The sequence below is a fragment of the Sus scrofa genome, chromosome 15 (assembly GCF_000003025.6).
Source record: "Sus scrofa isolate TJ Tabasco breed Duroc chromosome 15, Sscrofa11.1, whole genome shotgun sequence".
NCBI lineage: Eukaryota > Metazoa > Chordata > Mammalia > Artiodactyla > Suidae > Sus > Sus scrofa.
Window position 1 is genome coordinate 63,354,574 of NC_010457.5, and position 21,097 is coordinate 63,375,670.

A 21,097-nucleotide genomic window follows, 5' to 3' on the forward strand; every position below is an offset into this window, starting at 1 on the left:
CCTAGGCCAGATGCCTCTGCCTTCCAGTCTAGTCATCCTTGCATGCCAGCCCTGAGATGTCTTACCTACATGCTTACCCAAGAAGCAAGTAACCTAGTTTTTTTTATAGAAGTCCACCTGACAGTTGTGTTCACGCTCTACAGTATTTGAATCACTAATGTCTTGTTAATGTTTCACAAACTTAATTTGTTTACTCCTTTTTCTTAGATCTATACTCTTTAAGTGGAAGACAATTTTTACTTTCATAGTTTAAAATTATTTTCAAAATAGTGGCAAAGAACTCATATCCCAAAAGATTTTGCTAAGACGTTTTAAAAAATGAACGATATGTGGAGATGATATATATATATATATACACATATATATATAAATATACATATTTAAATTGTCTTGAAACATACCTGCATTGACACTTGAATATCTGGAAATGATAAGCAGTACCAAATTAAAATTTTTGTGACCTACATATGAAACCAATTAATAATGATTCCCCAACATCAGTAACTCAGACGCCTTATATTGAAATCACCAAGAGGATTTAAAAGCATATCTTTAGGGAAGTCATCTAACCTCTTTAGATCTTAGTTTTCTCTTCTGAAAATGAAAAGATTAAATGATTTGATCGCTTTAAATCCTTAACAATCCCAAACACTTTGACGGAAAAGGAAGGCAGAGGACTTGAGTTACCAAGTGGGCAAGTAAAAAGGGAAGGTTGGAAAGGTCACTGATGACAAAATTCATAATTTGGTGCTAAGACTTGGCCTGGTAAGCAGTGCTGAGAACTGGTAAATGTTCTGAGCTTATCTTCAAGATTAGGAGACAGAGTCAATCAAAAGGATTAATTTTTGTAAGTGTGAAGGCCCCTAAAGAGAGGCAGGAAATTCAACCCACTGATCTTGAGACCCCCTGTTGCCCTATGATGGTATCTGTCTCGGATGAGGGGCCAACTTCGACCTTTTGTGGAGGAATCTTCCCTGCATGCTTCTCTCCTATAGCCAGACCTTTGAATTTCAGGAGAAAGGAGACCTCTGGCCTTCAATAGGCCATCTTGAGAGCCCAGCCACAGATTTCTGCAGCATGCAGCAACTTCTCACACAAAGAGTAAGCCCCTTGCCTAATGCCTCTTTGTACATGGTGGAAGCAAACTTGGTTTGAAATTTTTACAAAAGAGTAAATGGGAATCTTACTTTTTCTTAATCCCTCTTATCCCTTTCAACTCATAATATGGAAGTAAAGTACCTGGAGTTTGTGAGGTTCACTCACAGAGTAATAGAAATGCAGTAACACATCAATCCATTCACAGATATATTGGAGAAATTCATATGACCTTTATCGCCTGGGAAGATTTTGCCAAAGCCAAGGTCATCTAGAATTTCTCTCTTAAATACGTCTCATAAAAGTAATCTTGTTCTCCCACCCCTTCCCTTAACCTGCCAGAAACTTTGCTATTTGGATCATCTTTCTCAAGTGTTTGGTCCTTCAATTTCCCAGAGAGGAAAGATGGACATTTCAATAAAAATTCATGTTCAGGAGATTTCTTCTTTAATATATTTTGGCAAGTTCTAGATAAATGTCTCTCTCCCTTTTTAATATATTTATTACCCATTTCCTATCCTTCTCATAAGTAAAATTATTGCATTATTACAAAAGAGAATTTTCAAAGTTTATTCTTCCTTATTTTCCATAATTGGGAATAATTATCAATATTTATTAAATGTTAAGGTTGGAAAAGGCCTAAGACATCATAAATTACAACACTTAATTTTCAGAGGAAGCAACTAAAATTTGGCGAAATTAACTGACATCCAAGGTTGTTAATTACAAAACACTCAGTCTTTGACTCCTAGTCCAGGGCTGTTTCATTTCAATAAAATGCCCCATTTTCGATGAAACTGTGGATTTTCAAAGCTAACAGGAAACTCAGAAATGCCATGCCATGACATGCCATGCATTTGGCCATGCACCTCCTCTCCTGCTAAAGAAACTAAAGATTCCCCAGTGGCCTTTGGCCTCCTGTTGTACTCAACAAGCAAGACCTACAAGACTGGAAGAGGAGATATAGATCTTGAGTAGAAGATGACAGACATAGGAACCTAAGACCACCAAAGGAGAGCTGTTTCATATTCCACATTACTCCTCACCGCCCACCCCCAGAAGGCATCTCTCTTTAGTGTACCTTCACTTTCAAAGGAGTATTTCAATTGCTATGGAATTCTGGCACAGTATGGACTAATAAGTTAGAGATCTTTAAAATAAGTGATTCCTTAAGAGTCTTCAGACCATCTTCTGTAAACCGCCCCAGCTCCGTCTCTGTGAAAGGCCTACCTGGGTACAACCATGACTGCTTTCCCACACCTGAGCTTTGCCAAAAATAATAAAACAATCAAAATCAACATTGTCAATGTAGATATATATGAATCCTGACTGCCTGTGGGTAAATAGCTAGAGACAAAACTGACTTTTGATTAGGCCATAGCAATGCTTCCAAGTGCAAATGGTCCGAAGTACAGAACTGATTGATATGCATAATACGAATCTACCTCTCTCATTCCTCCTTTTGTGGCTATAGTTAGTTTCCTTCATTTGTTCAGACAAGGATATACATTAACTATTCATACTCCACTAAGCCCAGTGGTAGGTCCTGGAGTACAATTTTGAATAAGAGGTATTATTCCTGACACATTTTTGGGGAAGCAGGAATTTCAGAATAAGAAAGCACAGTATGGGAGGATAAAACCCCTAGGAATTTAAGGAAGAGCTCCCTAAATGAGCAACATTAAGCTGAAACTTTGAAAGAATTAGTAGGAGTTAGTGAGTCACTGAACAGGAGGAAAAGCGTTTTGAGCAAATGGAACAATAAATGTAAAAGCCTAGACACAAAAGGAAACATGGCAGTGTTAAAGAACTATAAAAGATCAGAGCAATTGAAACAGTTGAAGTGACAACGAAATAACCCATGGATTATGATTACCTAGGAGAAATACGTTTAAAAGGGGAAAGAACCTAAACATGCAATTGGAATCTACTCTGCTGATTTTGCTACGTGAAACCTTCTGTGTGGCCATGCACAAACGCTGGTGCTCCCCAGGGCACAGGTGAGTGCCCTGAGATAGCTGGGGTGCAGCCCATCCTCATTTCAACTGATACCTGGTATGGAAGACTTGTGTTGCTCAACCTCTTCTAACCCACTGGGTAGGCGTCCACCATGCTTCTTGCAGCAGGATCGCGCATTCAGTCCTCTTAGGTGGATCTTCAGCCAATTGGATGAGGTCTGGCCACTTTGTAAGACTGCAGAGATCCAGAGCAACAAACCACATTAGTGCCACACCAAACAGTCAGGTTGTAGGCTTCTCTCTGCCTGACATTTCTCTCCAACTCCCCTCTCCTCCTGCCCAAGTAGTCACACCAATCAGATTAGCAGAAGTCTAGATAAGGACCAGGATGCCTTAGTTTGTTGCAGGCACCTTCAATTTCTACAAGTAATTATATTGAAGGTCCCTCACTAAACTTGGATGAAAAATACTTCCCTTTCCTTTGCTCCTATGGGAAGAAAATAGGGATTAAAAAAACCTCAACTTTCTCTCTTCCCCAGATTAAAAATGACTCCACTTTCACCTATCTCCTTCTCCCCCATCCTTTCTTCCTCTCTTCTCTATCTTCCTATGCACCACCCCTCCAGTCTTCCCCTTATAAATTAGGAAAGGGAAAGATCAGTTATGCATAAATAATAAATAGAAGTGTAAGAAGAGTTCTGATTACAGAAATAGATTTCTTTCCTATCACCATTCTCCATTGATCAATTTCCAAAAGGTGAATTTATCAAATGCATGTCCTTAAATCCTTAAATTCTGAAGGAAGCAACACTGGCTGTTCCTTTAAAATCTCTAGCTTCAGGGACCACAGAGATCCAAGCTCAGGCATTATAAAGCAATCTTGATTCCAGAAGATGTTGACCCCTGGAATTAGTTTCCTTTTTAACTCCCTTTCTTCTGCCCCCTCATTTGCCTCTGATGTTTCCTGACTTTGATGTGTCTTCAGGATTCCAATTCTGGTATCCACGCCATTCTGCTCCTGGTGTCTTTTGTCCTGACACCCTGTAATTGAACTTGGCTTAACCTCCCAACTCTTCTGCCTCCTAGGCTTCATGCTGATCTTCTCTTTCCCTGATACTGGTCCCCAGGATATCTCTGTTTTATATCTTAGTCTTGCGTATTTCTGATATTAATCTCCAGAATTAGGACACAAGAAATTCTCTGAAATTCCCCAAATCAAAGCATTCTGTATTTTTGGTAACATTTTATATTTAAAAATAAAAATGAAGTGACCTTAATAATAATAAACAACAAATCATTTTTCTGATAGAGGTTTTCTACTAAATTTTCACAGGTTTTCTAGTCAAAAGTCAGTAATACATGGGAGTTCCCGTCGTGGCGCAGTGGTTAACAAATCCGACTAGGTTGCAGGTTCGGTCCCTGGCCTTGCTCAGTGGGTTAGGGTTCCGGCGTTGCCATGAGCTGTGGTATAGGTTGCAGACACGGCTCGGGTCCCACGCTGCTGTGGCTCTGGTGCAGGCCAGTTGCTACAGCTCCGATTAGACCCCTAGCCTGGAAACCTCCATATGCCACAGGAGCGGCCCTAGAAAAGGCAAAAAGACAAAAAAAAAAAGTCAGTAATAAATAATAAATTCATGGTTTGTTAATATTATAAACAATATATATTAAAATTCACTAACATAAAAATGATTTTTATGATATAAATATTTGATAACTGAAAATACAGAAGAAATCATTAGTACAAAAATGCCAATTAAAAACTATTTTAAAAATTAAAAGACAATGCCATAAAGATTTAAAAGTTATTACTCTTAAAATGAAATTCTAAACACAGAAACCATTAGTGCCCATATCAAATAGTCATAACATTTGTTCCATGACATATATTCCAGATGTAGAAAAGCTTCTTTCATTTTGCATTGTTCAGAATGCATCCAAAAGGACATTCAAGCTGGATATTTGGGTGCAAATAACTTGATACACACTAATCCATTTTTTTAATGACCAAAATATTTTATCTGCTTGCTCTGATTTTGGTTTGGCTCTTGAAATTGATATTGCTATTGATATTGCTATTTAGATTGTAGATTGGTATTTCACCTGTCAGATTACTGAATTCACTTCTTTTTTTTCTTTGTACTTTTTCTGTTAAAGTACTTAGAACTATAGCCTCCAGCAAATATTAAATACTGGAAAACTCCAGGAGTAGTCAAATAGGTACTATTTGAATCACTTTTCTTCCAAAACTTATCACATGGAAGAGCACTCACAGGACTTATGTAAAATATACTATGTGCATAAACATTAATATGTGTTTTATTTGCAAGAATGGCTGTGTCAGCAGTAGAGCAATAAACACACCCTAAAACCAAGCAACAGCTACCTACAAGACTGACTGATGAAATGGTGACCACTTCTCCTAGTTCCAGTTCTGCTGTCTGGAGTCCTCAACTCCCTTGTCAGTATTTCCTGCTCTTGTTTTTGACTTAACATCAGTTAATTCCTTCAAACCTGGAACCTCCTGATTACCTAGCTGTTGTTCTCACAGGAAAATTATAATGCATTCTCTTGTTTTCCTGAATTCTGGACTAATCTTTTTCTGAGGACTTGTCCTCGGCAAAGCCCATTAACAATTTCCGGGAAATTAAAATTGAATCTGGGTAATAAAATAAACTCTAACCTTTTTTTCCATTGTGCTCAGTCTAGCTGCACTTGTTAATTGGGTGCCGCGTGCAGAGGCCTCAGCCCTTCAGACCAGAGTTCCCGGTGCAAAACAGCAGCACCTACACCTCAACTCATTGGACCGTGAGCAGAAGCGCTGCGCGGGACACCTCAGCTGGATGTGGCGACCAGGCAGGCGTGTGGTGAGGCGTGTGCTGAGATGCTACTCTAGCACGAGGATCTTGAGCCAGAGCCTGAGACGGAGCAGCACAGCTGCGCCTGCGCTAACCAGAGGAAGCTCCACCCACCATTCCCGCTGACAACAGCCCAGTAAAGCTGCGCCCGCCCACCTCCACCGCTAACTAGGGGAGCACTCTCTGGAGCTGAAACTCACAGCTCTCCATTCTTTGATCGAAGAATAAAGTTTTCCTTTGCTTCAGAACTCTACTCCATCTCCTCCTCTCCATGTGAGTAACACCTAGCAAAAGGACTTGGGGGGGGGGGGGGGGACTCGAAAACGTCAGTAACATTCAGGATTTGAAAAACATAAATTTCCTGAGAACTGTTTAAAAGAAATTCATTCATAGCAATCAGGTCTCATTATGGGCCAACACATGCATGTCAAGGTTTAAATGATAAATTGAAATGTAGAGTTTTGTTTTCTAATAGATAGAATTTGCTAAGTAGAAAAATAATCCAATTTTGGACATGAAAACATATACCTCCCAAACTTTTCATGTCATGGGACACGTAGCAAGTGATCACATTTGCAGTACATGCTGAGGTACCAGAGGAGGCTGCCCTCTGGCGTCTGCCACCCCAAAGCCATCCAGGCTTTCTGGGGACTGAGATCAGAATCTAAGCATATCAGTCAGCTTCCTCTGCCATGTGACCTGGGTGTTTGCCCTTGGGGGTGGGAGAGGATGGACAGTACACTAACAGGTCCTAGAGACGCACTAAGATAAGCTGGTCCCACAGGATCAGAACCAAGCTCCAGCCCTGAGAAAGGAATCAACAACATGGGAAGAAGGAAAGGCAGTGATTTTCTTTTTTATTTTCATTTCATTATGATTTATTTACAATGTTCTGTCAATTTCTGCTGTACAGCAAAGTGACCCAGTCATACATATGTATACATTCTTTTTCTTACATTATCTTCCATTATGTACTATCACAAGTGATTAGATATATAGTTCCCTGAGCTATACAGAAGGATCTCATTCCTCATCCACTCCAGATGCAAGAGTTTTCATCTACTAACCCCAGACTCCAAATCCATCCCACTCCCTCTCCGCCTCCCCCAGAAATCATGAGTCTATCCTACATGTCCGTGATATTTTCTGTTTTGTAGGTAGGTCATTTGTGCCATATTTTAGTCTCCACATATAGGTGATATCATGTCGTGTCTGTCTCTTTCTGACCTACTTCACTCAGTATGGGAGTCTCTAGTTCCACCCATATTGCTGCAAATGGCATTATTTTGTCCTTTTTTATGGCTAAGTAGTATCCCAATGTATATATGTACCATATCTTTCTGATCCATTCATCTGTCGATGGGCATTTAGGTTGTATCCATGTCTTAGCTATTGTGAATAGTGCTGTGCTAAATAGACATTTTACCAAATAAGACATACAGATGGCCAGTGAGCACATGAAAAAATCCTCAACGTCACTAATTATTAGAGAAATTATAAAAATAAAAACTACAATGAGATACCAGCTCACACCAGTTAGAGTGGCTATCATTAACAAGTCAACAAATAACAAATACTAGAGAGGGTGTGGAGAAAAGGGAACCCTCTTACACTGTTGGTGGGAATGTAAATTGGTACAACCACTATGAAAAACAGTAAGGAAGTACCTCAGAAAACTAAATATAAAACTACCATATGACCCAGCAATCCCACTCCTGGACATATATCCAGACAAAAATTTCATTGAAAAAGATACATGCACCCATATGTTCATGGCAGTGATTTCATTGGGAATGATTCTGATGTAAACTACCCATCTGCTTATTCATCCAAATATTTACTACTCAGGTTTAATAGATTACAAAGGTTTTGGTTTGGTTTGGTTTAGCCTGGTCTTTTTCTGTTTTTAATTTTTTCCATGTAAACTCATTATATTGTTGTTAATAATTTACGTTGGCATACCATACCTTCAAGTTCAAGATTTAGGTGAGATTTAACTGCAGAGGGGGTTCATAAGAAATAAATGAGTGTCCTGGACCCCAAGGTTATAGAAAGTGGTATCTGAAAGTATGTGAAAGAAGGGGAGGAGCTGACCCATGTTTGGTTTTGTTGTTGTTGTTGTTTTTCTTGACTTTCTGTTCCTACACTAAAGCTTCTGGGAGTGTAACCTGGTTTCACTCCATTCCTGGGAACCTGAAGCTCACAGTTCCTTTGGGGCAATCACAGGCTTTTGTTTGCCCTTGAATTGCCTTAACCAACTGGTCAGGTCAGCTCTTTGGCAGCACACACAGAGGTTGTTTCATACCCCAAGGTGTACTTTGTAGAATTAAAGTCCCAGGAGCCCAAAGCATTTCTTCAGGAGGTGACCCACAAGCCACGAAACCCAACTATTCAGCACCAACCTACACTCATAAAGAAAATCATTAGACTTAAGTTGACATTTGTCTAACTAGTGGTTCCCAGCTCTGGCCATATATCAGCATTTCTGAGGACTTTTAATGATGATGCCTGGGTTCCATATTCCTTCACTCCTTGGAGAGTCTGATTTAATTAGTTTGCAGTGACACCAGGGCATCACAATTCTTTTAAAGCACTTCAAGTGATTCTATTATACAAGCCAAGATTAAGAGCTAACACACTAATGGGGTCTTTACAAAAAAGATGTTAGCCTTTCCTCTTACCCAGGCAGCTACCTATGTAACAAGAATATTCTGCTTTTTATTTGTTTGGCACCAATGTATTTATGGAAGTACTAATATAACTCACATATTTAATACATGTCAATGTGTCACATAGTTGCATAAAGATGCTTCCTATTCCCTCAAGAAAGTAACAAGCTAAACAACAGCATTTGATCAATGGCAAATTAGAGTCAACTATAGGCTCCAAAATTTAGATGCAAGATGTTAGCATTTCTGGGTAGCAAGTTTTCTTTTTTTTTTTTTTTTTTGTCTTTTTGCTATTTCTTTGGGCCACTCCCGCAGCATGTGGAGGTTCCCAGGCCAGGGGTCGAATCGGAGCTGTAGCCACTGGCCTACGCCAGAGCCACAGCAACGCGGGATCCGAGCCGCGTCTGCAACCTACACCACAGCTCACGGCAACGCCGGATCATGAACCCACTGAGCAAGGGCAGGCACCGAACCCGCAACCTCATGGTTCCTAGTCGGATTCGTTAACCACTGCGCCACGAGGGGAGCTCCGAAAGTTTTCTAAAATGCTGGGATATATGACAAAAAGAGCCCATGGACACTTCTCTCCCAATATTGTAGAAAATAGGCTATGGACAATTTTTCTGATCAAGGTTTAAGGTCAGGTCCACCTGAAGAACAAAGACAGGAAGAGTTCAAATATGCAGCACTTCCTAAAATGATTCGGCCACAGAAGCTTCTTTTCCCTCTGGAATATCCCAAAAGCTGATCTGTGGATATTCAGAGAAAGGTTTAAGTTGGTAACTGGATAAGTGGCCAGACATCCATACTCCTCTAAGTCCTCGCCCCTCAGGTGGGAAAGCCCCCGAAGTTATATTTCTATGTGGAATTTCAGAACCTGTTTAGACAATGACTCGTGCAATTTTGCGAAAAATCAAACTTCATCTCACATAATTCAAGCAAGAGCAGCTGACGAAAGTTTAAGCAATATTTACAGAAGAGAACATAAAATTGAGAAAGACTAGCCTTATCGTTTTTCTGCCTGCATATTTATAGGAGAAAAATTAAGGGATTTATTGAGCATAAAAGCACAGAGAATCTAGAAACTTTAAGTCAATATAAGAGCTTTAGGAAAAATATATTCACAAGTTCTAAGATGACAGCACAGGCTTAAGGAATAAGAAACAATATCATACCAGAATTGGGCTGGTAGCACCTCAGATGTACTTCTTGTTTTATACATTCATTGGGAAAAAAAAAAAAAAAAACTTTGTTGACATATTTAAGAACTCAGAATTACACAAATGATTTGTTGAGAGGAAGATTCCCCAAGTTCATATTTATGCCATGCCGTGGGGATAGGGTCAGCCCATAGATACTTCATATGACAGCACGACCAGCAGAAGTAGGAAGAGGACTTGGGAGATACACATCTTTAATATTTAGTTTTAAAATTTTCTGGCTATAGTGAAGGAACCCAAGTAGAGTCTACAAAGATGATGATGGAAGACAGAAGCAGACAGTTAGTCTAGGGCCGTAGGTTGAAAGAGAATGTGCTGGGGAAGATTAGGCTGAAATATACTCAAGTCCCAGACTCAGCAGTCCTGAATAGCCAAAAGACCAAGAGCAACCTCAGAGTTGATGCATAACATTACCTCAGAGTTGTGGAGGAAGGTAAGAAAGTTATGAAAATCGGAAGCTTTCTGCCTCAAACATGAGTGTACTAAAAGTCTATTTATTGACTTTGGTATGGAAAAAGAAGGATCACTGCTGATTGTAATAACTGAGTTATTTCACATTATGGATGATAATTCTCATTAATCCACCCCTTTAATATGTGTATTCACTATCAAACTACTAGTGCCCTTCTGCGGTATACAGAATTGTGATGGAAGGAAAAAATTCAAGATATTTGGGTGTGTTAACACAATTTTCCTCAATTATAAGAAATATCTGTAGAGTCAAGTGAAAATTGGAAATCAGCATGTGTCAGATCTATTTCTGAACCTGAAAAAGCTATTGAAATTTGGGTTTATTAAGATCTTAATCTATAAAATTATTATAATAACAAATACCTCCCTCTTACATTGCCTGGGAGAGTGAGAATTAATGATTTTTGTCTACGATGCTCTATAAGTTTTAAAAAATAATTATTAAAAATTTATACATCACAGATGGACCTAGAGATTATCATACTGAGTAAAACAAGTTAAAGTAAAATATCATATCACTTACATGTGGAATCTAAAAAAAAAATACAAGTGAAATTATTTACAAAACAGAAACAGTCTCACAGATATAGAAAACAAATTTATGGTTATAAAAGGGAAGGGGGAGAGATCAATTAGGAGTATGGGTTAACACAAACACACCACGACATTTAAAAAAATAAATAAGGATGTACTGAATAGCACATGGAACTCTAGTAAATATGTGTAATAACCTATAATGGAAAAGAATCTGAAAAAATATATGTATGTAAAATTGAATCACTATGCTGTACACCTGAAATTAATAGAATATTGTATATCAACTATACTTTAAAAAAACTAAAACATCACCCAAGTTTAAGGGCAGTATGCAATGATTTTTGTCTATCAAACTAAAAACAAAATACTCCCAAAACATATGCATATCCATGCCTATATATATATATATATATATACACACACATAACTTGTCGAGACAGTAAGAAGGGAAAAAGAGAGATAATTTCTCTTTCAGAAAACCCTCTCCAAACTTTAACAGTGGGGGTGGTCAGTTCACTTACGGAAGCTTTAATAAAATGAGGTATCTTGATACTCTAATCATCACTGTATCAATATATCTGAAAAGATGTGGAACTACTGAACCCAGAAGATCAAAGGGTATGGGCCTTTTTGTTCATCTAGTTCAAATTTAACTCAACAAATAAGAGATAAAAGTTCCTGCAACAGACCCAAGGTCAGAATAAATGGGAGAAGTCAAATTAATCCAAATGTCTTTCTCTTTCCACTACCAACATTCTCATGGTTCTGGTAAAACTGATTACCAAAATATATAGCATATTTTGGACTAACTTAAACCCAAGCTGAACTCCCTCATTACAAATCCCTCATTGCAAATTTACTTCATAAACATTTGTCTGAGGAATTAGGCTAGAATAAAGTTAAATTAGGAGACTAGAAATGCATTGGTGTCACATTTCTGAATGACATTATTTTAAAAGGTGGCCTTTAATTTTATTTTGTCCATCATTAATTTTTATGGCACTTTTCATCTAGGAGGTAAAAAATTTCAGTATTTATCTTTTAGCTTTGCAACGCCATGCATCAAAATATCATGTTCCCACTTCCTTGAAATAATGAAATATGCTTAATTCAACTTTCCATCATGGACTGAGTCCAAATAATGTTTTGAACAAGTAGGTAATAAATATAGTCTTTGAACAACTATCATTAGTGAATATCTGTGTTAGTGTGGGTGCTCTGAAAAGCATACACCAAGATGCAAAAGATTTCACAGACAGCTGTGAAAGAATGTGAGGAGGGAGCCAAGAAAGGCCGGGGGAGTCTTCAGACCACAATGCAAGTAAAAGAGAAGGAAACAAGGTTGGGTGGAAGTGTCCTAGACTGCCCTGCCATGTAAGGAAGGCTCAACAAGGCCAAGGTCATCAAGATGTCCTCGAGTCAAAGTGACTATGCTGAGGAGGCTCCTATCTTCCAGGAATGAACCTTCCTCACTCTTCTTGATTCACCCAGTCATTGGCTAGAGGCAGCCTACACATGGCCTCATTGTCAATGCTTTGCTGGATTTCAGATCACAGAAGCTGATGTTCTTGGTCATGCTCCTTGTAACTGGAAGTCTTCAAGTCACCTTCTCATGGCCACTATAGCTCATGTTAGGCACCAGGCCTTGGATCAAGGAGTTTATATACACATATCATTCTGCATCACAGCAACCTTGTAAGGTAGTATAATCATCACAACCTCACCTATGAAGAAATTCACACTGGGCAAGTTTCACTAAATTTCCTCCTGAATGAAAGTTAGCGTGGAGTGGAACTAGGATTCAACTCCAGGTCCATCTGAGTCCAAAGCTTATATATTTATTGAATGACTTAATTAATGTATAAATAAATAAAGGGGAGTAGTCTAGATATATGGGAGGCTTAAAGAGACAAGTGCACAGATAAATTTACAACCTGATGCACCAAAAAGTAAGCAGAAAGTTAGTAGGTAATAAATGCATATGTGTGTGTGTGTGTGTGTGTGTGTGTAGCCACTGCTGGGACATATGGAAGTTCCCTGGTGAGGGATCAAATCTGAGCCACAGCTTCAACCTATGCCACAGCTGTGGCAACACTGGATCCTTAACCCAAGGCACTACAACAAGAACAACTTGGGTAATAAAAATATATTTTAAAAAGATTTTCCATCTGATTTTCCATCTACTAAGTTTTACTTTTTTTGTGTAGTTTCAGTTTTTAATGTGTATATATATATATGAAATGAGAGAAAGCTCAACTTTGTTCACAGTTCCCATCCTACTTATAGAACTGAATAATTAAAAATATATGCAAATTCACCTGTGTACTTCAAGAGTTCCTTACGCTATGACCTATATTTGTTCAGCTCCATGGAAACCATTTCATTCCATTATCCACACATAATTTATATAAAACTAAGGGGAAAATGGTAAGAGATGTGAAGTGTCACAAGCTGAAAAGAAACAATAGGACAGCATTCATGACTGAGAATTGGGGGTGGGGGAGGGATCCAGAGGTATTGACTGAGCCTGTGCCTGTAAAAGACCTAGCCATTTGTCACTGTGACTCTGTCTCTAATAGCATGAGATAGAGTGAAAAGAAAAATCCACACTCCTCCATTCCAAAACAGGCATCTGGACAATTCAGGTCTTCTTTATCAAGTTGTTGAATCTAGTTTAATACAAGAGTAAGCTGTGTGGAACTGCAAAATTGTGAAAATAATAATAATAACAATGACATATATGTACACACATCTCAAAAAAGCACATCATTTAGCTGTTACTTATTCCACCAAAATAAAATAGAAAAGGAAAGAATAATCCAAATGACTCAGCCCTCAACCCTACTACTGCTTGAAATACTATAATTATAGGTAAATCAAGGAATATTGCTTCAAATATATAGGTACTTGCTTCAATTGTTCACTGCCTTATGCCATAGAAATCTGGCCATCCCACAAATAGACTGCCAACCATGTGCTCAGAAAGGTAAACCTAGGCTGCCAGCCCCCATATTTGATTGTTCCATAAACACTGATTACATAACACCTTCTTTTTAAAAAGAAGTGGTTCTTTGAACACTTTTTTTCCATGGAGTTTACTGTTCTGAAGCATGAATGAGTTCTCTGCCTCTTTCTGAACAAGAAAAAATGGTTCTTACAGTGGAAAAATAAAGAACACATAGACTGACCTTGAGAATGTTTGCTCTGTGTGTGTATTCCACTTGAAGTAAAATGGTCCTGGATTTGGGTATCACTCGGTTGAGAAACACAGGCGTACCGTGCCCTTAGAGTAAAGCTGATTTAGCGCTGACACTTCCCTATTTGCCAAGCCAAAGCTGTTGCACAAATCACACACTCTATAAAGGGGAAGGGGGAAAAAAACTGCTTTGTCCAGTTTTTCTGCCTCAGGGCTGAATCGGATACACCCCAGCTTCAACTGAAAACCTCTCCCAGGATGTAAACTCCTAATTGTGACATCAGCAACCCTGCCTGGGACAAATACATTTTCAAAGAGTGACAGCTTGAAACAAAAATCCCAATCCATTTACCAAAAAGCATAGTGAATTACATACTTCAAGTAAATTCCTTTCCAGGCTATATTTCTAATTTTGTCTGGTTAGGAAATTTAGTGGTTAGGAAGGTGCAAAATTGGTTGAAATAACAAAGATTATTATCTTTTCTAAATGAACTCCATAAGTGCTTGTTTTCTAAATAAACAGGGGATGAAAGTTGTATGCATATAGAAACATATTACCAGTTTTGAATTAATGGATTTTTAAATGCCAGTATGGCAGTTACCTAAACCATAATTTATTCTAACTGATAGAAAAATTATCTGATTAAAATCTGAAATCGTACATTACTTACATAATGGTTAATACAATATTTCAGCTGTGGTTTCCGTTTCAAATGAAGACAACCATCCAACTACAGCAAAGAATGCTTTGTTTTTCTACTAAAAAAGGAATTTAAATGGTTACTATAGCAATAAAATGCAACTGTGGTTGAGGGTAAATAATAAGAAAACTTGTCAACTAAACTGATAAACAATGAAGAGGTCTACCAAACTGACATCAGTTCCAAACAAAACTCTATAACCAATGGTTTTATAAAGTATTTCAAAGAGAATTATGACAACCATGGCACATAAGTAAGGAGAGTAAATAATCCCAGTCAACACATTTTGTTTTCCTGATTTCATGGTGGGTCATTTAATCATCTAAGGACACTTAGGAAGTATTATTCTCTCCCACTGCAGCAAGAAAGGACAATTTCAATGCCAAGCTAAGGGGTTTTCAGTTACACTCAGTGTGTAACAAAGGTCTGTCAAAACCTTTAATGTGAAACAATAATTTAGTGATCTAATTGACAAGAGTAAAAAAAATTAATTGGAGGAGTTCCCATCACGGCGCAGTGGTTAACAAATCTGACTAGGAACCTTGAGGTTTCGGGTTCGATCCCTGGCCTTGCTCAGTGGGTTAAGGATCCAGCATTGCCGTGAGCTGTGGTGTAGGTTGCAAACGTGGCTTGGATCTCACATTGCTGTGGCTCTGGCTTAGGCCAGTGGCTACAGCTCTGATTAGACCCTTAGCCTGGGAACCTCCATATGCCTCGGGTGCGGCCCTAGAAAAGGCAAAAAGACAAAAAAAAAAATTTAATTGGAAGGAAAAGAATACAGAAAACAGAAAGATTATCTAGCAAACTAGTAAAATAGTACAAATTTTCATTTTGCACTGAGGAATGGGTAAGCAATGAGATCCTGCTGTAAAGCACAGGGAACTATATCTAGTCACTTGCAATGGAACATGATGGAGGATAATGTGAGAGAAAAAAAAGTGTGTGTGTGTGTATATCTATATATATATATGAGTGGGTCACTTTGCTGCTGTACAGTAGAAATTGACAGAACACTTTAAATCAACTATAATGGAAAAAATAAAAATCATAAAAAAAGAGAGACTGCACTGGGAGTTGAAGGGGGTAATGGGAGAGAGGCTGTGAAACTGTTGAGAACTTAACAAGTGACTGCATATAGAAACTGAGGGAGTCAGGACTATGAGAAAGTTTGGGGAAATGGTTAGGAAAAAAACTGCATTTTTTTTTTTAGGTTTTTTTTTTTTTTTTTTGACCCCACCACGGCACATGGAAGTTCCTGGGCCAGGGAGTGAATCTGAGCCACACTGCAGCTGTGGCAAGGCCAGATTCTTTAATACACTGTGCTAGGCCAGAGATAGAACCCATGCCTCCTCAGTGACCCGAGCCACTGCAGTCAAGATTCTTAACCCACTGTGCCACAGCAGGAACACAATTTTTGTTTGGAACATGCTGCACTGGATTGGCAGCAGGCAGTTAACAGTATAAAGCAGAATCTCCACAAAGGTTAAAAAAAAAAAATGTGACAATAACATCATCACTAATTATCCTCCTTGAGGTAAGAGTTGAGTGTACCTGGAGTTCCTGTTGTGGCTCAGCGGTGCTGAACCCGACTAGTATGCATGAGGATGCAGGTTCAATTCCTAGCCCAACTCGTTGGGTAAGGATCCTGCATTGCCCTGAGCCGCAATGCAGGTCATTGCAGATGCTGCTTGGATCAGGTGCTGCTGTGGAGGTGGAGAAAGCTGGCAGCTACAGCTCCTATTTGACTCCTAGCCTGGGAACTTCCCTATGCCGCAGGTTTGACCCTAAAAAGACGAAGGAAGGAAGGAAGGAAGGAAGGAAGGAAGGGAGGGAGAGAGGGAGGGAGGGAGGGAAGGAGGGAGGAAGAAAGGAAGAAAGGAAGGGAAGGAAAAGAAAGAGTTGAGTGTACCTAATATTGCCAATATGGAGAAGCAGGGAAACTGATGATGAAGGACTGAAACTTGGAAACCACCTCCTTTTGGAAAGTTAGAAGAGGAAAATGTATGAAACAGAATGATTAACAGGTGTGTGAAAAACCTAGGCTGCTTCCAGAGAGAACTTTATTTTCAAAAGATTAAAGAATTATTGAATGGTGAGGAAACAAAGATTGCAAACTTCAAGATGGGAGTGAGAAAAAAGACAAAGTAGCTTGAAAAACTTGGGTTAAGATGACTGAAAACAAGTTAAATGGGCCAGTGTCCTGGCAGATGTACTAAATATGACTTGAAGATTAAAATACAGGGGGTTGGGGGGGTGCAGCGCTGAGGGGTGCATGAGAACACTTGTTCCTCAGAACCAAAAGAGTGGAAGGAAATGTAAGACAGACTTCGAGAGTATAAAATTGAGGAAGCTTGAGATGGAAGGTGTAAGGTAATTTGCAGAGGAAGCAGAGTTGGGGGATGCAGAAAGCATAGACTGAGGTCTTGAAATAAGTGACAAAGTTTGAAAGGTGCATTACAGGCATTAGGGATATTTACATAATCACTTTAACTCTGTTTTTTTTTCTTGCATATATTCCCACCATTGGGAAGACATTTTTTTTCCCCATGTGTTTCCTTCATTCATTTAAGATCCTGGTTTGCTTTCAAAATAATTAATACTCGGGGTAATAAGCTAACCCACTGAAATTTATACTCTGTAACTATGGACTAACTTGTGTCCATTTTTCTACAAATTAAGAAATTGTGGCATAGCAGAAACAAATCCAACTAGGAACCATGAGGTTGCAGGTTCAATCCCTGGCCTCGCTCAGTGGGTTAAGGATCCAGCCTTGCCGTAAGCTGTGGTGTGGGTCACAGAGGCGGCTGGGATCTGGCCTTGCTATGGCTGTGGCATAGGCCAGCAGGTGTAGCTCTGATCAGACCCCTAGCCTGAGAACCTCCATATGCCGAGGGTATGGCCCTAAAAAGGCAAAAGAAAGAAAAGAAAGAAAGAAAAAGAAAGGAAGGAAGGAAGGAAAAGAAAAGAAAAGAAAAGAAAAATTGAAAACTCTTAACCAGTTACTGCATTTTAAAGTAAAGAGGGAAAAAATTAAAGACTTAATTTCTTGCTTTATTTAAACACATTACCAGTGTATCAGGAAAGTCAGTGGTGACTCCTTAGAGAACAAGTGCCTTGGCAAATTACATTTGGCCCTTCAAATTGCTTTTATCATGTCAAACTCTATTGTAGTACAATACATACCATTGTTTTATTGTCCTCAATTGTCACATCCTGTTGCTCTGCATGAGTCTATAAATGCCAAGTTACGCCCTGAAGAGGGATGTTTTCCAATGGTAGGTCTATGGCACTGTTTCTTAATAAGAATCTTAGTTCCAGATGAAAGAGCAGATCTGGGAAATAGACTTCTAAAGCATGTGAAAATGCCAAAGAGAACATATTAAGTTAAAATGGAATAGAGGTGGATTTTGAAGTTCGGCCCATGATTACATGAGCACATGTGATATGAAATCTTTCTTTGGAAGTTATAATGAAATTACTTTAGCTAGCATTTGAGTCTTTAATATTAAAACATACCAAATATTTAGTTAAAAGTGTGTTCTATCACCTACCTGACAAAAATTGCCAGAATGACAAGATTCCATTAATGCCCCCCCAAAAAATTATTTCTGGACAGGAATAAGGAGAAGCCTAGTTCCAAGTGATCTGATTGGAAAACAAACTACACTAAATCCCTCAGGATAGTCAGAGCTAGCCAATACCTCTTTTCTCAAAGGAACCAACTTTTCTGTAATGATTATAAGAGCCAGAATGGAGATAGTAGTTTAACTCAGTTTTGAGACACAGTATGTGTGCCACATTCATCGCAGGAGGGTAGAAAGGAATACTGAAGAATGGTCTGACTCAGCCCTGCTTTCATGAATAGCACCATCAAGAAGACACTCTCTCCTCCTCTTTCCCCTCCCCCTCCTCCTCTTTCTTCTTTATCCTCATCTTCTCATCTTCTGCTTTCTTTGTCTCTTCTCAAAGATGATCCACTCTAGTTTTTATTGCCACAATATTTAAACTCTTTGTTCAAACTTAATTTTTAAAAAATGTATCCACTCTAATAGTTGTTTAAGTGTTATACTTAGTTTTCTATGGGAAAAAATTTTACGTCTTCACCTTCAAAAAAATAAAACTCCCTTATAGAACAAAAGATATTTACTAGCTAAATATCCAAAGATCTTTTCATTTGCCTTGGAGGGCCTATTTCCTTTTTCTGAAATGGCTTTTTGTTGTTTTCCTCTAGGCTAGGTATTTTGTTTTCTCCACATACCTTTACAATTCAGTCATTAAAACCAGACATAGTCAAAGTAAAAATGTAATCAAAGAGAAAGTGGCACATTATACAATTCTGAGCGCTTTCGCAGGATTGAGATGACTTTCACAAAGCCTGTCGCCTACTGGTGACTCTGCACTGAACACTAAGAAAACAGGAGCAGGGCCTGATCCATGTACAAGATAGCTCTTTCACCAAGTATAACACAAATATTCCACACGTATAACAAGCTGACAGTGAGAGTTCATTGATTCTGAAACTATAAGAAAATTACAGTTTTTAATTCCTTGAAATGTATGGCAGAGGCCACTAGTAGACCATCAAAATCTTGGGGGCGGGGGTGGTCTTTCCATAAGAACAAGAGAGGTGACTGGCATTGTTGAGCAGTGGTGTGTTGGTATGGAGATGACTCAGTAGGACTGGATTCACAGTATCTTTGAATTCACTCACAAATGTAAATGCAAATCTTCACCAAGACCTTAACCAGCAAGACCATCACCCTGGAGGTGGAGCCCAGTGACACCATGAGAATGTGAAGGCCAAGATCCAGGATAAGGAAGGCATCCAGCTGACCAGCAGCGGCTCATCTTTGCAGGCAAACAGCTGGAAGACAGTAACATCTCTCTGATTACAACATCTAAACAGAGTCGACCCTGTACCTGGTCCTGAATGCATAATTAAACCATATTTCCCAGCCCCCCCTGAAGTTAGATGTGGCTACATGACTTAGGTCTCCAAAGGAATATGAGTGGAAGGGAGACCTCTCATTTCTGGATCTGAGAACAGATATGCCTCTTCTTTGCTGTCTTTAACTTCTGCCTGTTGAAGACAAATGGCAATGAGGCCCTAGAGCAAAGAATATCTTGCAATAGCTAGAGCCTTTTTTTTTTTTTTTTGGTCTTTTTGTCTTTTTAGAGCCATACCACAGCATATGGAGGTTTCAGGTTAGGGGTCAAATCAGAGCTGTAGCCACTGGCCTACACCACAGCTCACAGCAGCACTGGATCCTTAACCCACTGAGCAAGGCCAGGGATCAAACCCACATCCTCATGGATGCTAGTCTGGTTCACTAAACTGCTGAGCCATGATGGGAACACCAGCTAGAGACATTTTTGATTGGCACAAGGAGGAAAAGAGGGAGTGCTACTGGTTTCTGGTGATTAGAGACCAGGCACATATACTAAATATCCTATGATGCACAGGACATTCCCCCAAAACAAATAAAATCAAAGTTGAGAAACCCAATTCTAGGATATGATAGAGCTATAATGTTGAATGAACCAGGGGTCTTTGGGCAACTGCATACAGCAGAGCTTTCTTGCCTGCCTGAACTCTGCCGAGGACCATTTCTAGAGTAGATATCAATTTCTACTGTGTTGGACTTAAGACATTTTGAGTCCTTTGTTACCTCAAACCAGTCTACCCTAATAAGGAGGAGGCTAAATAACACATGCTTTTCAATGTATATACGATCTTGAATATCAACGCCTATAGATCTTTATCAACCTTTGTCCCTTTTTTGGTTCCCTCAAAGATATATTAGCATTTTTAAATTCTTTTTTATGTCATAGGCTTATCTGCAGGGTACTCTTATTGTTTGTTCTCAGTTTTGTTTGGGGGCATTGTTCCTAGTGAATATAAACTCCATTGGGACAAGAACCATGCCTCATGTGCAACAAGACTTATATATCTATATATCTGTATCTTAGCATTGTGCCTGTTATGGAGTTGGACTTATTAACATTTGTTAAGTAAATAAATGTATCATAGCAAAGAATATTTGAGTAAAAGAAAATAGGCTGCAAGGGCAGTTTGATGTATTTCTAGTAAATTAGCTGAAAATGATCAAGGGTTCATTGTCTAAACACAAAACTATAGCTGAATAAATCATTCTAGAATTTTGCTTAGAAGTAACCTCACGGTCTACAGATTATAATCTGTACGATCTACCTTCTTATTTTTGCAAAATCAGACATTAGGTAATAAAATCATCTGGTTCCTGCCCTTAGAAAAACACTTATTTCCTGTTTCAAGGAGATACATTACAAACTCTTACCAATGATAATTGTAATCCTGAACAACATCAACAATTTGAATGAGAAGATAACTTTAAAAAGAATGTGGGAGTTCCCTG

The 21,097-nt window shown here is 38.8% G+C and overlaps 1 long non-coding RNA gene across 1 annotated transcript in view; it reads right to left on the reverse strand.

Annotated features, from left to right (window-relative positions):
* LOC110257064 overlaps positions 1-14,137 on the reverse strand; it is a 245,680-nt gene extending 231,543 nt beyond the window's left edge. The window contains exons 1-2 of the long non-coding RNA XR_002339238.1: positions 13,994-14,137; positions 3,148-3,288 (exon numbers count right to left, since the gene is read on the reverse strand). This is a non-coding gene — a long non-coding RNA (uncharacterized LOC110257064). The remainder of the gene's footprint in view (positions 1-3,147; positions 3,289-13,993) is intronic.